Source organism: Coptis chinensis, chromosome 7, assembly GCF_015680905.1.
Source record: "Coptis chinensis isolate HL-2020 chromosome 7, ASM1568090v1, whole genome shotgun sequence".
In the NCBI taxonomy this organism is placed as follows: Eukaryota; Viridiplantae; Streptophyta; class Magnoliopsida; order Ranunculales; family Ranunculaceae; genus Coptis; species Coptis chinensis.
The window spans coordinates 55,802,739-55,819,056 of NC_141462.1; the positions used below are offsets into that span (position 1 = coordinate 55,802,739).

Genomic DNA, 16,318 nt, shown 5'->3' on the forward strand with positions numbered 1-16,318 from the left:
TGATTCCTTTGCAAAGCCATCCTACACTGCTCACACCTACTACCATTCCCTTTGAAACCATTCTGAGGGTGACCAAGATTAACTGGAAAACCACCACTCTCACTAGGTATTGTTCCAGTTGGAACCCAGACCACATTATCGACAAAAGGTGACCGATTATCAAATTGTGGCTGTGGTTGATGACTAAATGACTACCTCCCATACTCCTCCGCTGAAGCCCTATCAGTAAACTCCCCAAATCCCATACGATATCGACCATAAGACGGGGAAAGTTGAAACTCAGGGGCACCTGCCTCGCATCATGGCCCACCATGATGCCTAGACGAATAATACCCAGGACTCGAAGGAGCTTCCATTTCACTATACCTCTGACTATGAGGTTGCTGAATTTGCCCATACTATAAATGCGGAATCCTAAGCTGCCTTAATTTAAACTAAGGCATTAGGAAACAATTTAGCTAGTCACTTGTTGTGGGTGTATTACGAAATAGATTAACCTACCATTTGAGAATAGGGAAACAAAAATAATAAAAAAATGAAAGAGGTAAAATATGAAAAAATAAGTCTCTATCATCACTATTCCAAGTTACTAGCTTGTTAGATTTTCTTGCAACATGGTTTATAATTTATTTTGACTTTCTAAGGGTCTAGCTTTTTTACTCGTAAATGGAGCTAAACTCTTTTATTGGTTCAAAGGGTGTATATCTTTGTTTATGTACTGTGTAGACCAAATTAGAGGGCACTATAATAAATTCAAATTTTACCAAGGAGAATACAAACCGTGGATCAATAGTTACATTGTAGGCATATGGTCTGATATAGGGAATCTGAACTAGCTTTCAGGCAGTCTTTTGGGCTCTTTGTCTTGTTCATATCCTTCATGCCTTTATCATGTTGCTGGCACTTGCATTCTTGACACTATTTTTTGTTGTTCGATCCATTGTCAGTTTAAAGAAGAGATGTTTCTGGCTTCCTTCCCGTTTATTGGCTCATGACTTTGGATTACAGTCTCACTTTCTAGGTCGTCATTTGTTCATAGTTCATTTACCTAATTTAGTAAATATATTAACTAGGACTTATGTTGGGTGCAACACTGATATAAGTAGCAATGTAGCCAAATCGTAGTTCTGGAAACCCATTGCAGTGTTATGTTTACCTCTACCGTGTACATTTTTATTTTTTATTTCTTTTAATTATTTGTTGTTATTCATATCTTTGCATAGATTAATTGGTGTTAAGGATGCAACAGATTGAATGGATTTCGATAATTTGGTACACATTACAATCATAAGAAAGTGTAATAGAGGAATTGTTAATTTATGAAGACATTAAGGGCCTGTATTTACATTTTCGTAACAATTCTTTTGCGAATGAAAATATTGATCTATTTCTTTGTAATGTCTCTTCTTTTTGCATGCCTTTTTGAGTATCTTTTCATTATGCTCACAACCCCCCAACTATTAAGTGCACGCATACAATTGTTTTTGAGTAGCTTCTCTTTGTATTATGTTAGTTCTAAAAAGTTAGTACTACCTTTTTGTTCAACTGGACAGGTTCCACGAGCATCAGCTAGTGCTGTGTCATTTAGGATGGGACTGTTTCAAGGGAAAGGAAGTTTAGGACCGGGTCAGCATCGAGCTTTTCTGTAATTAGTGAGAGTCGAGCAAGTGATACATTGCTTAGGTTTTTTGATACTTGTGCAAGCTACAAGGTACACAATTTAGAGTAATTTCTTTTTTGGTAAGAGTGATTACATTCTAATTTAATATAAGCAAATTGGCTCTAAATTCATTTGTTTAACCTAATCACATAATTGCAGGATTACAGGGAAAAACCCGGGAGCTGCAGGTTGAAAAACTGAAGGAACCTATTCTAGATGAAGTTACCTCAACTTTAGCTAAGCGGTACCCACTTAATATTACAAGACATGAGACTTCTTCACTGTGGTTTCTGTGCAAGCAAGTAAGTTAACATATACGTATAGGTCTAGATATTTACGACTTTCATTAGCAAAAATTGTGCAAAACGGATATCTTATTTTTCTTCTTCTGAATCTAGGTAAATGAACTATCATATTTCTGGGCTTCGTTGTAATGTGCCATACTAACCCTTCTGTTTCTCCTTTAACAGGAAGCATCTTTGTTGAACACAACTGATCGAGCTTGTGGACTGTTTTCCCCTTATGAGGTATCTGTATTTGACAAGGATATTTATTTCCATTTTGTGTACCACTTGTTTTTTCTCTTTTTGTTCGTTTGTTTATTTGTTTGTTACTTTATGTTTCGTTTTCTTTGTTGTCACACACTTTGCTCGAATGAGCATCTGAATCGAGTCTATTGTTTTCAAAGCTTGGTGCGTATCACCTAATATTGCATTGAGACTGTCATTTCATGAGCCCTTTTTAAGTCTCTAGGTTCGCTACATGGTGAATACGTGGTCTTTTCAATTTTTCCAGAATTTACCTAGCTCATGCAACTTGGTGTATTACCTTAGTCTTATTTTTTTTGGTTGTTTTAGAGATTTCAGTCTGTACCTATAAACCCGCGCTACATTTTCAGTTGTCTACTTCAGTATATACTATAGTTTTGCAATTGTGCTAGATTGTGTCATTGAAAATAGAGGCTTCATTTTGGTGGGTTCTTCTTTGATTCTTTGACTATTTTGTTATGTTCCTTTTGTTGCCATGTTGAGAGGCTCTCACCTTCTTTGAAAGGGCAGATGCGTAGGCCCTCCCTCTCTTTCTATTATCAAATAATTTTTTGTCTTAATATTGTTTTTCTTTTTCATGAAAATGTTTGTGCATAAAAATGGCATGATAGTAAGCTCATTCAGGCCGTATCGTCAAAAATATATTATTCATTCAATACGTATTTCATGAATGGGGTTCTGGTCATCATCGTAACGTTGGTTATTTAGTACTCATTTAATAGAGGCAAGACCCTGACATGAGCATTTATGTACTGTTTGATAATAGTAAAATGAATAGTCTTACCTACGAAATAAAGCGATGAACTCTAAACGCAAGTAAAACTAAACTTAAACTTATGGGTCTATGTTTTATCAAAGATTCTACTCTCAAGTCTATGAGATATAGTAGAGTAGAGTGATTCGTTCCACTCCTAGTCCTTCCGCATGCTGTGTTCTCACGTGTAAGTAATCTAACTTAAAGTCTAATGAGAGATTTACGAAAAAGGCAACTAGACTACGATGCAACTACCCACGAAATGCAACTAGTCGACGATGGGAATAACTAAGGGAATGCTACGTTGATTCGATGATAAGGAGTTAGAGGGGAATTGATTCCACCTTAACTCGACTTAATCCCATTAACTACAAATCGTTAAGTAATCGAATTGAATCGCTTGCCATGAGAACAATTGGTTCTTCCTAATCCCTAATTACACATGGCATTTCTACCAATTAATAACTAGCATGTGAGCGATTAAACCCATTCTCATGGTGAACTAAACGCGTTTCTAGAGTGGAAAGGAAATTACGGCGAATCTCGTTAATCGGAATCAAGCTTTCATCAAGGCTTCTCAACCCCTCTAATGGAGGTTTAGCCGAGAATCATTACTTAATCATTTCGATTAAATTTAAACTAAACATGATATAAAGAATTGAAATTTACTTAATTAAACAATAATGAAATCTAATTTAATGACTAAAATGCAATAAGGACAGGAATTGAAATTGGATCTAAAAATGGAAATGACAAAATTTGAAGTTGATAGAAATACTACTTTATTGACCTAATCAAAATGAAGAACAAGATTCAAAGGTTTAATCTAATACAATAATTGAAATGGAACTAAACTTAATTAATCTACATGAAAAACTAGATCTAGAAGCTATTTTTAATGGCTACTTTCTATTCTAAGCTACCTTTATTTTCTAACCTAAAAATCTACTATTCTTTTCTAAAAGATCTACCAATAACAAAGAGCTAAGCTTTTGTTTTTATACATTCAGATCCAAAAATCGTGCATGGGCTTGGAGCCATGTTTTGGGCCAAAGAATCAGGCCCAAAACCCAATTCTTTCAGTCCAGAAAGGCCTCTTCAGCTGCAGTTGGCTTCAACAGACTTTTCGTCCACTTCTGCTCCTCTGATTGGATCAAGGCTTAGACCATTGGAAAGCTCTTTCCGACTCGGTCGTTTTGACATAAGGTAGGCCCCATTCCGAGGTCTGAGTCCAAAGATACGGCCTTCGGAAGTTCTGCTGACTTTGTGTCGTTTTACGCCAGCGTCGACTTTTCAGCTTTTGACCGGGCTTTAGAAAGGTTTTATCTTCTTGAATCTTGGCCTTTAATCACGGAACTCCTTAGTAACCGACCTTTGCTCCTTTATCTCGCTAAAGTGGCACATTTCTGCACATAATGGACTTTGAAGCCCGAAATGCATAAAAACAAATGTCGGTGTTAACTCTTAATTATTACTCACATAATTGGTCTAAAAGTATGATTATTAAGGGGTTAAAACTACAGTTTTGAGCTCTTATCAAACCACCCCCAAACAGCATTTTGCTTGTCCTCAAGCAAAGATGAGAAATTAGAATAAGTAACAAAAAATGGAGTTCTATCTACTCTCGTTTCGTTGAGTGCGATTGCATTGACCATATGCAACAAGGCCTTAAACCACTAGGAATTCCCTAGTGGACGAGTTATAGTTTCGTGAGAGTTTTCCAATGAAGGTACTCACAAACTTCATCTATACTACAACGACTAAGAAATAAAACTATTGTTTCCTTATTTATGTCTCAATTATCTATACATCTCACTAGCAATGAAATGAGAATAATCATGTCAAAACTTAAGCTAAAATATATGCATAATAATCAATCATCTACAATAAACATATATACAATGAGTAATACTATGAAATGCAATAGCAGGTCCGTTTTTAAAACTTCGGGATAAGCGTCCTTAAGTAGGTTCTCACAATAATAGTCAAGATACAACACTGATTTTTCCACTCAAGTTTTTATTTACTCTAGTAGTCTTGTGATGGGCACACTTTACCTTACAATCTCAATGACACACAAAGGAAGTCGAAGTCGATCAAACACATCCGCCACTTACTATCACACTAACCTATTCCTAATTGAGCTAGAGGTCTTTATTAGGTGTTTAGGGGGATTAGGAGATGGTTTAAGAAGGAAGGAAATGGATATTAAAAAGGACAAGTCGAGATAATAGAGTCTTCATATTATGTAACTAGAGAAAACCTTGTTATTTACTTTTGCTTCTACACTTTGTTTCCATCCTTTTTTTTTTTTTTTTTTTTTTTCTTTGGCTTTTGACTCCTTTTATTCTATTTTTTGGAGTTTTTATTTTATTTCTATTTTTATTTTTCTTTTCTTTGGATGGAAACTTCTTTTCTTTATTTTCTGAAGCAATTAACTAACTTTTGTTTACACATGTTTTTCTCTTCTTCTTTCTTCCTCATTTTATTCTCAGACTTATCTAAATTGGGTAGGTTGAATTTTTTATTTTGTTTTGTTTTGTAACAGGGTAAAGGATTTGTGTATGAAAGGGCTAATGAAAGGCTCAGTGGGGAGACTAGCGGAAATATACTTAGGTCAGAATTTCTAGCTATATCGATCCAAAAAGGGCCTAAATTCTCTCTTAGGACATGGTATAGTGGTCAAGCAAGTGGACGTGTGATTTCTCTATTCGGAATATACTTCTCCCTTGTGTCATTTCTCAAATGTTTCACTCATATAAGGCTTTAGGCTATATTCTCACAGGATTTGTAGAATAAGTACTCTAGCCTAGATTTCAGAAACTTACTGCTAACAATCATAGATACTCATGTAATATATTTATAGATAGATGCAAAGATTATTACCTACATATTAACCTAAGTTTCTAACAATTATTCTAATGCAAAAGCTACGTGAGACTTCTAGATTGTTAAGAGCATAGAGAAGGAAAACAATACCACTATTCCTAAGTGTATAGCATGAACTTATTTATTTATATTTTTGAATTTTTAAAATTTTAACTAGAAAACAAATGCATATTAACTCTATCTATATCCTAACAGGATGCCTTAATTACCGTGTTTCTATGCCCCCCAAACAAGAAGCATGCTTTGTCCTCAAAGCATTTAAATAAAGAGGGTAGGAAAAATACCATTGAAGCGGCGTGAAATTCAGAAACACATCGTAAAACAAGGTTAGAACGCATACTAATATAGGAAATAAAACCCGACACAACTCTATACGAAGTTCTACCCATTATGGGGTTAACAAGAATGAAATTGCTTGGGACATAAGCGGACACTAACTAGAATGAAACTTACCTTATCCCCTCGCGATTACTCGTCATCTTCCTCATTCTCTTCTTCCATAAAGAAGTGAGGTTCCTTCAGCGTCTGCCATGCCATGATAATTTGCGGGCTTCCGCCATTTATCATCTATTATTGCTAACCTATTAAGAGCCACTTGGTCCGACGGGGTGTAGGGTGCAACCAGATGAGGTTGTATCCTCCACCCCTTGCCAAATCATTGCGGAAAGATCGAATAATACTATTGGTGGGTAAATGCGATGTAATCGTAATCCAATCCGTGAAGCGTGTACAAAAAAAGTGAAGGAAAGAAACATAGCATAATATGAGAAACTAGAACGGGCATAAGAAGGTACTTATGCCTCATGCTATGGGATCGAGGTAAACTAGACATCAAGGTTGGGGAAGGTCATGACACATACGTCCGTGGCTAAAGCAAGGAAGACGCGCGCAAGTGGCATCATTCACGTAAGAAAACGCCATTCCCCTAAAATGTTTAGCATGATCCAAAACATAACAGTTCCTATGTTCATGGACCGGGCTACCAAAGCGGCGTTATATTCCCTTGGTCCTCAATACGGAAAATGCCCGCCATACGACTCATGCAAAAACTTCGTAAGTGTAGATATACATATTATCGACCCAATAGCACCATGGGTCTTGTATTTCAGCGGGCATAGCAAGTCCAAGAACAAATGCTAGCAAGAACACGGTAATTTCCATTGGTTCATTATCAATGTTGATGGAGAACACTTGTTCTCCATCCGGTCTTTCAAAGAAAATGCAGTTATCGTAAAAATAAGATGCTAGTGTTGGAGAATAAAGTGCATCCGGTCTTACCATAAAAGCGGCTCCCAGCCAGCGAATGTGATAAACCCCATGAAACCAAGCACCATAAGTAGAGCTTTGGAACAAATCTTTGAAAGGCTGTTCGGTATCAATGTTAGAGATGTCATCTCAAATTACGCTTTGGAATAGCTGCGAATGATCCGGATACTACGCATCGAAAAACTGGAAATTTCTGGTCCCCGAAAGGCGGCTGGCCTTCTGAAGAAATTGAAATTTCGGTGTTTGGCGAAGTCGGCTTCGGCTTGAAAGTGGCTTTCGGAGTTGCGAAACTTCGGAAAATGAGAGCGAAACGAGGGAATGGCGGGGAGTGAAAGGTGAGTGATGGAGTTTAGGTGTAGTGTGAGTTGTGAGGATAGATTGTATCAAGTTTATATAGGTTTAAAGTTGCTAAAATGGATCGGGAAGTTGCCAAAACTAATTACGGCAGGTTCCGAAAATCCTAAAATTTCCAAACCCGAAAACGGAAACAACTCATTTCCTTGATTCTAATTCAAACCCAGTATCTTTTTGGTTGATTTTATGATAGAATGTACCTATTTAATCTAGATTTCATCCTACCATGATACTTATTCATATATATGCCTAAACAACCATATTTTCACCTTGACTCCACAATAAATTCTAACACGAGGGTTATATAAAAATAATGCTGGAATAGATAAAACCATCCCCAAACAAGTTGGGAAGGTGGGGTCAATATTAAACAACCACGCATAATGAAAATAACCCATTATATTAACAATAATTCATGCGGAGTACATTTCACTACAAAATTCAACTTACGGAAAGAAACTTACATAAAAATAAATGACAGTAATGAAACTACAAATAAAACATAAAACATCAAACTATACTATCCCTAGCTACTCCGGAACTGGTAGTGGAGGGCACATGGTCCGGAGACTGCTCCTGAGCTCCTGATGGACCAGCACCATTCGTCTTTTGGCGACGGCGCTCGTGTCTCGAGGGTGTATCCTCAGAAGGAGAGTCCCCGTGAGGTGGAAATCGTGTCAGCATCTCTTCCGGGCGGCTGAGCTTCTAGCTTCGGCCCTCATCATTCCCACCTCCGTCCTCTCTCGGGTGCGCGGGCTCGAAGTTATGATGCATCGTTGCCTGTCGAGTCCGGAGGTCTTCACAGATAGTGTTGAGCGAACGCATGCCACGATGGATCACAGCCATGCGTTCTGTATCTGACCAGCACCTCTCCAAGGCATCCGCATCAAAACACGTCAAGTCCTCCTCATCCTCCGAGGCATCCTGATTTCCCCCAGCCTCCTCTTCATTCTCAGCTCCACCATCCTCTTCTTCTTCTTCTCTATCCTCAGCCAATCTCCAAACCCGTTGGACACACTCCTTATAGATGCGAGGGTTACGGTGGAGGGTGATGTATGTCCGATCGTCGCGCTGAGCCGCGCTCTCTCAACTTCGGCATGATCTTTGTTATCAACCGGGGGGGGGCAGCGGAGACCTCCTACTCCCCTAATCATGCTCAGTAAAAACTCTAAGATGCAGAAGTCATACTTCTGCTCTTGGAGTATCCATAAGATGTGGAGGCAGTTCAGGCCGATGTCGCTGACCTTCCCCTTCCCCTGGACGTTCCAACCAATCGGAGGGTAGCGGTGGTTGGTCCTAAGGGAAATCTGTCGAACACAATGCGATCTCGCATTGTAGAAAAGCCTCCAATAACTGTCTCGTGCATCAATGGCTCTACCCCATTATGTTGGGACTCTTGGGGTGACATCGGATGGATTCTAGGCGGAATGCCTAGAATCTCAGCCAACAACCCAGTCGTCACTTCCTTCCGCCTCTTCGCCACAACTACAAAAATCCTCGTCCCTTCCAACTCCCTCGTATCGTAGAACCGTCGGACTAAGTCCTCGTGGTAATAGGCTTCCCGGTCGAGTACCACATGCTACTCCGATCTCGACCGATCATCTAAATCACCGTAAAAGCGGTAGCGAAGTGGTCGGCGGTAAAAGCTTGCTCCGGTAAAATTCGGCGTTGTTGAGCCATTGGAAGTTTGAATATGATTTGGTGTTTGTAGAAGGTGTAGGAGTAATGAGGAACGACTCACTGATCAAAAACGATGGTGGTGGTGGTGTGGTGGTGGCGGCAGCTTTGAATTTTAATTTTTGGTGGTTTTGGTGGTTTGAATTGGTGGAGGTGGTGTGGGTATGGTTTAAGAGAAGATTTGGAGTTAGAGTTGGATTGTGGGCGTGGGTTAATTGTTTTTCTTTTTAATTTATTTTTTTTTTATTTGTTTCAAGCTTTTGGGCGTTAATGGCGGAATGGAGGAAGAAGATCGCGACTGTTGGCTAAGGTAAAGGCGGCGGTCGGTCGATGGCGGGGTTGGGCCCAAGCCCAAAATCGAAATTTGTGATTTTTTCGATTTTTAGCGAAACTTCAAATCAAAATTGCCGCCGTTACGGTCCGATTTTTCTTGAATGAGATATGGAAATGATCAGGAGAGAATTTCCAATCCAATGATCCATAAAACACTCTATTCCGACCGTGGATGACATATAAGATAGTGAAAAACGCCTCGAAGTGCATGCATGACTTACGTTATGCGAACAATTGAACTCTAAATTCATGGATTATGTCAACCCGAATCGTAATACAATAAAACGGCCTAAGCAACTCTAATGGGACATAAATATTTAATACAAAAATACGAACACCCCACCCCCAAACAAATTTTTACAACGAAGCTTAGAAAATTTGTTTTTAACAATGGGTCTTTTAAAGTCAGATTCCCGAGACTTCCTAGGTTACTATGCTTATTCTTTAATATATATATATATATATTAATTTTAAAAGTAAAAACAATAAACAATAAAGACATAATTCACCCCATAGAGAAACATGACTCAAAAAAAAAAAAAAAAAAAAAAAAAATCCGAGAAAACATGCAAGAGTGGAAAACGTGAATTATGTTTAAACGTGGACTTAGGATCCGGTACTTACAGCCACACACTCCATAGGGAGGGCCCGGTTACCTTAATGGTGCACTCACCAATATATGGAAATGAAAGGAAATGCACCAACCACAAAAGTTGAGTCGTTTATAGTCAGATACTCGAGACTTTATCTAGACGTATGTATGAACATGCAGTTTATCATATATCAACAACCGAAATAATTGTGGATCATTCCATAAATAAATATCACAGAAAACATATCCAAACACAATCAAGCACCAAGATTTCCTATGACTCAACCTAGTGAAATGAAAGCGAAGTCGGATAACCCTATTATGTAACCTATCATGCACCTTATTTTTCATTTTTGAATGAGTGGGTGTTCTAGTAAATAAGTGTGGAAAAGTGAATGGTTGTGAACAATATGGTGGATATGGATAAGTTGTAGAAAGACAGCCTGTAAACAATGAGGATGTGGTTTTAGCACAAAACTCATTCATTGTGTGTGTAGGGACTGTCTCAATTCTGAAAATGAAGGTGTCAAATGGTTTGTCCTTCTGAAGTAGTTTTTTACTAGGTGGATTTAAAAAATTATGTAGCACGGGAGAAACAAAAGGATCGAGTGCAAACTCGAGATTGCTTTGAAAGGGTGGAAGGAGGGGAATCGAGGTGGATGTTGTGCAAAGTAGTTCTTGATAGGGTGATTCATCACCTTCTCGAAGAAACTCATCGAATTGCTCATCTAGATTGGTCATATCCTCGTTACTATGATAGTCCTCTACATCTTTGAGAAAGTCATCTATCTCATTTTCATCCGTAATATGTGTATCGACTAGTGTAGGGATGGAAATGTTGGAGTCTGAACTTCCAAAGGAAAGAAATTTGGGCATATGATTATCAGGGAACGTGTTGTTGAAATAATCTCGAGCAACGCTCTCGATTATGCTAACCTCTCCATCCATAGACGAATCGGGTAACTGTGTCTTTGTTTTAAAAACATTGACTTCAACAGCAAGATGGCCAAAAGACATGGACATTGAACCATCAGCGGCAATTAATGACCGCATTGGCGGTTGCGAGGAAAAGGTAAGCCCTAAGATGATCGGGACGAGTCATTTGCGACTTACGTATAGAGGATGACAAAATCAGCCCGGATAGTAAAAATCCTGAATTTTTACGAGAACATTTTCGGCGACACCCTTAGGATACTTAATAGACCGATCGACTAATTGCAACGCGTCATTCTAGTGGGTTGCATCTCGTCTAGACCTATTTGTCTATACAAATAAAATGGGAGTAAGTTTACACTAGCCCCCAAGTCTAATAATGCGGTCGTCGATAGGAATCTCTAAGGTGCATTGTATGCAATAGGGCGACGGGTCCTTGTACTTAACAATTCCATTACGTTCGGATAGAGTTGGGAATTGTTGCATTAAAAAGCGTCTTTTGGTATATTGGTCTTTACGCCTAGTAGTACACAATTCCTTAAGAAACTTAGCATGGTGTGGTAGCTTTTTATAGCTTCGAGGAAGGGAAGGTTTATTGTTAGATTCTTAAAACATCCCTAATCTCCTCGTAATTTGTATCCCTAGTTAACATGGCTAATTTTTGTGGAAACGGTGGTTTCGTCTATATTTAGCAATGGTATTACGGGTGTTTAACCGTGGCTTCTGTTTCTTAGGTTTTGTTGTAACCGGGTTACTCTACGAGTGGTAGGCTCTTGAGTTTCTATTTGGTATCTAGTAATATAAAGGTGTGGGGGACTCTTGGTGGGGTAACTATAGGCATAGTTACTTTGTTATCAACCACTCTGCCCGAGCGGAGAGTGGTGATGGCCTTTAGCTCACCTACATTTTTTTCATATTCACTACTAGTATTATCGGTTACCTCAAAGGCTGTATTTGTTGTTTTAGGATTAGGTATTTCGTGACCTGGCAACACACCTTTGGGTTGGGCTTTATCTTGAGCCAACTGTTTGGTTAAATTATTAACTGATTGTAGAAGCTGTTAGTTAGATTGAGCCATGGTTTGGAAAAGTTTTTGGCTCACTTGTATGAAGGTGTCAAGACGATCCGGTTGTGTGGGTGTAGTAGTCACGGGTGGTGTGATTGGAACTATTTCACGTGAATTATTTATGGGTGGATTTTGGTAGTTATTATTTATCGGAACGATACCTCTACTAGCATTATAATTATTATAACTACTTTGACCTTGTGCTTGACCTTGTCGAGGTTGCACTTGGTTGTTATAATTATTAAAATTCCCCTGACCCTGTCCTTGTCATAGTGGGGCTTGGTTAAAGCTGTGCGTAGGCCTAACATATTGGTTATTGTACCCTTGAGGTGTGACGTTTTGGTTATTTCTCCAACCGAAGTTGGGATTTTGTCTCCAAGGGCGTTAGGTTCACTATTAATGGAACAAGCCCGTTCATAGGCTATAGACGATTGGGAGTCGGGATGCTTAGGGCTCAACCGAAACTACATGGATTTGAATTTACATTCATGACGGGGATTGGCTTTTGTTGTCTGAAATGGCCTCTACCTTTTTTGTGAGGGATTCAATTAGAGTTTTAGCTCGGGATCTGATTTAACCTCAAACATCTTGGTAGCCTTAAGCTGTTGAAGAAGAACTAGTGGAGCGGGAGTAATCGTCACTACCCCCGGTTGTTATTTTCGCTTAGTTTGGTCCTCTAAAAATTTATAAGCCTCCGAAGCTCCTTTGCTTAAGAAACTACCCCATTCATTATGTCAAGGACTTCTTTATGGTGGTGTAGAAGTCCTTTGAAAAGGCCACGAACTAACGTGTCGTTAAGCTAAGTTATGATGTGGACACTCTATAAGGAGATCGGTGAACGATTCCAAGCCTCGAAAATGTTTCATGAGGATTTTGTCGAAAAGAAATGAATCTTGGAAAGCATCTCATCCGTCTTTAGGGGTGGGTAAAAATGTTCCATAAACAGTGAACAAGTTTAGCCCACGACTCCTGAGAATGGGAATTGGGCAGTTAACCAAGACGCCTTTATCGCTAAGGTAAAAGGGAATACCCTTAATTTAATTTGTTCCGTACCAACCGTAGGATGGTGGAATGTTGTTAGGACTTGTTCAATCCTACGCATGTGCTGATAAGGTTTTTCATGGTCTAATCCATGAAAAACGGGTAACAAATTAAAAATATTTGGAGGGATTCGGAAATCCCCCGCTGGGTCTGCTAGAACGATGCAAGATTTAGGGCTATCGCTCAAGGCTTTGTAGAAGTCAGAGAGAGGCCTCTCTTCTTCGTCGGGCATTGTGTCAGGTGATGTGTGTGAAATATTAGCTAGAGGTGTAGTGGGTGGTATACTAGATAGACTTGTTTGTTGACGTTGTTGTGTAATTACGTTCGGTGTTTTTGTTCGGCCAGACCTTAATCTCATACAAGGCTAAAACCAAACTTGGCTAAACACATCAACACTCCAAAAAATTCTGATATACTAGTATAAACCTCTAACAGGAGAGCGAGGTGTGTAAGAAAGGAATACCTAATTGCGTCCTTGCTTCGCTTATGAATAACGTCTTGTTTACGCTTGTTCAGTGTATATAGCAGGTTAGAACACTGAAAAATATGAAATATCAAAGTTCGAATCAAAACTGTCAAAATCCGAAAAGTTTTGTTAAGTGGTCGGCGCTCGGTGTATCTTAGAATTTCAGAGTTTAAAGGGTGAATCAAGCTCCCATGGGGGCGGAGAATTTCGAGGGGGCCGATGAGTTAGGGTGGTCGGCGCTCAAGGAAAGGTAGCATCGGTGTAATTTCGGCCGGAATTTTTCAACTCTGAAATGGACAACCACAGTATGAATCAAACATGGGTGGGTGGGTGAAATGGGACTTTAAGAACAGTATTAACACTACGAAAACAATACGAAAGTGAAACTAAGATGGCAGCGGCGCCATTTGATAATAGTAAAATGAATAGTCTTACCTACGAAATAAAGCGATGAACTTTAAACGCAAGTAAAACTAAACTTAAACTTATGGGTCTATGTTTTATCAAAGATTCTACTCTCAAGTCTATGAGATATAGTGGAGTAGAGTGATTCGTTCCACTCCTAGTCCTTCCGCATGCTGTGTTCTCACGTGTAAGTAATCTAATTTAAAGTCTAATGAGAGATTTACGAAAAAGGCAACTAGACTACAATGCAACTACCCACGAAATGCAACTAGTCGACGATGGGAATAACTAAGGGAATGCTACGTTGATTCGATGATAAGGAGTTAGAGGGTAATTAATTCCACTTTAACTCGACTTAATCCCATTAACTACAAATCGTCGTAATCCGAATTGAACTGCTTCGCAGAATAATTGGTTCTTTCTAATCCCTAATTACACATGACATTTCTACCAATTAATAACTAGAATGTGAACGATTAAACCCATTCTCATGGTGAACTAAACGTTTCTAGAGTGGAAAGAAAATTACGACGAATCTACGTTAATCGGAATCAAGGCTTTTCAACCCCCTCTAATGGAGGTTTAGCCGAGAATCATTACGCAATCATTTCCGATTAAATTTAAACTAAACATGATATAAAGAATTGAAATTTACTTAATTAAACAATAATGAAATCTAATTTAATGACTAAAATGCAATAAGGACAGGAATTGAAATTGGATCTAAAAATGGAAATGACAAAATTTGAAGTTGATAGAAATACTACTTTATTGACCTAATCAAAATGAAGAACAAGATTCAAAGGTTTAATCTAATACAATAATTGAAATGGAACTAAACTTAATTAATCTACATGAAAAACTAGATCTAGAAGCTATTTTTAATGGCTACTTTCTATTCTAAGCTACCTTTATTTTCTAACCTAAAAATCTACTATTCTTTTCTAAAAGATCTACCAATAACAAAGAGCTAAGCTTTTGTTTTTATACATTCAGATCCAAAAATCGTGCATGGGCTTGGAGCCATGTTTTGGGCTAGAGAATCAGGCCCAAAACCCAATTCTTTCAGTCCAAAAAGGCCTCTTCAGCTGCAGTTGGCTTCAACAAACTTTTCATCCACTTATGCTCCTCTGATTGGATCAAGGCTTAGACCATTGGAAAGCTCTTTCCGAGCCGGTCGTTTTGACATAAGGTAGGCCCTATTCCGAGGTCTGAGTCTAAAGATACGGCCTTCGGAAGTTCTGCTAACTTGTGTTCTGTTTCTGCCCGCGTCGACTTTTCAGCTTTTGACCGGGCTTTAGAAAGGCTTTATCTTCTTGAATCTTGGCCTTTAATCACAGAACTCCTTAGTAACCGACCTTTGCTCCTTTATCTCGCTAAAGTGGCACATTTCTACACATAATGGACTTTGAAGCCTGAAATGCATAAAAACACGTAATCAGTGTTAACTCTTAATTATTACTCACATAATTGGTCTAAAAGTATGATTATTAAGGGGTTAAAACTACAGTTTTGGGCTCTTATCACTGTTATTCATGCATTTTGGTTCAACTATTGAATATCACTATTCTTTCTTTTGCTTCTCATGTCTCATTTATTGCTCCTTTTTTTGTTTTGTTTTGTATGGGCGATGCGTAGTTTAATTGTTTTGAATATTTTTTCTTGCTTTTAGTATATTGCTGATGAGAATTCCGATGCATATACAGATTTCTCTATTGGAGTGGACGGATGACTTGGAAGTATTTATATTGAAAGGTTATGGGAAATCAATAAACTACCACATGGGATTACCATTGCTTCAAGATGTCATTCAATCCATGGGGCAAGCTATAAAGGCTAAAGAAGGTATTGTATGTTGTTGCGGTTGTACCGATTATCTTAATAGGAAATTGGATAACAACTTTCCCCACTTTTGCAATTTTAAATGACATACCCAAGTGTAGTAGTGTTAGCGTTAAAAAGCGTGTATAGGCATCATAGTACCATGATATTGTACTTTATTTTTGCGTACATTTGTTTATCCACAACGATAGAAGAATTGCTCATAGTTGTTTTTCCTTTTCTTGTTTTTGTAGAACATCATACTCCAGGATCTTATGAAAAGGCTAGACTTGATTTGCTCATCTTTGAAACTGTTGTACCTTTTTCTCTTGTGCCTTGGCCTCTTTCTTGATGGAGCTGGTGAGCTTTTATCATGTTTGGCTTCTCATGTGTTCTGTCTGTACGTAGAAAACATGTTGACATGCATGGTTAAGACTTGCATCTCCTCTGCATCTACTACTGCAGTCTTGAAAGGAGATTTAGTTATACTTTTTCTAGAAGTATACATTTCTT

The 16,318-nt window shown here is 38.4% G+C and overlaps 1 long non-coding RNA gene across 1 annotated transcript; it reads left to right on the plus strand.

Annotated features, from left to right (window-relative positions):
• Positions 1-1,838: 1,838 nt before the first annotated feature.
• On the plus strand, positions 1,839-15,829 carry LOC147488050 (uncharacterized). The gene is made up of 3 exons (XR_015201004.1): positions 1,839-1,962; positions 2,131-2,187; positions 15,691-15,829. It is a non-coding gene; the product is annotated as an uncharacterized LOC147488050 (long non-coding RNA).
• Positions 15,830-16,318: the final 489 nt, after the last annotated feature.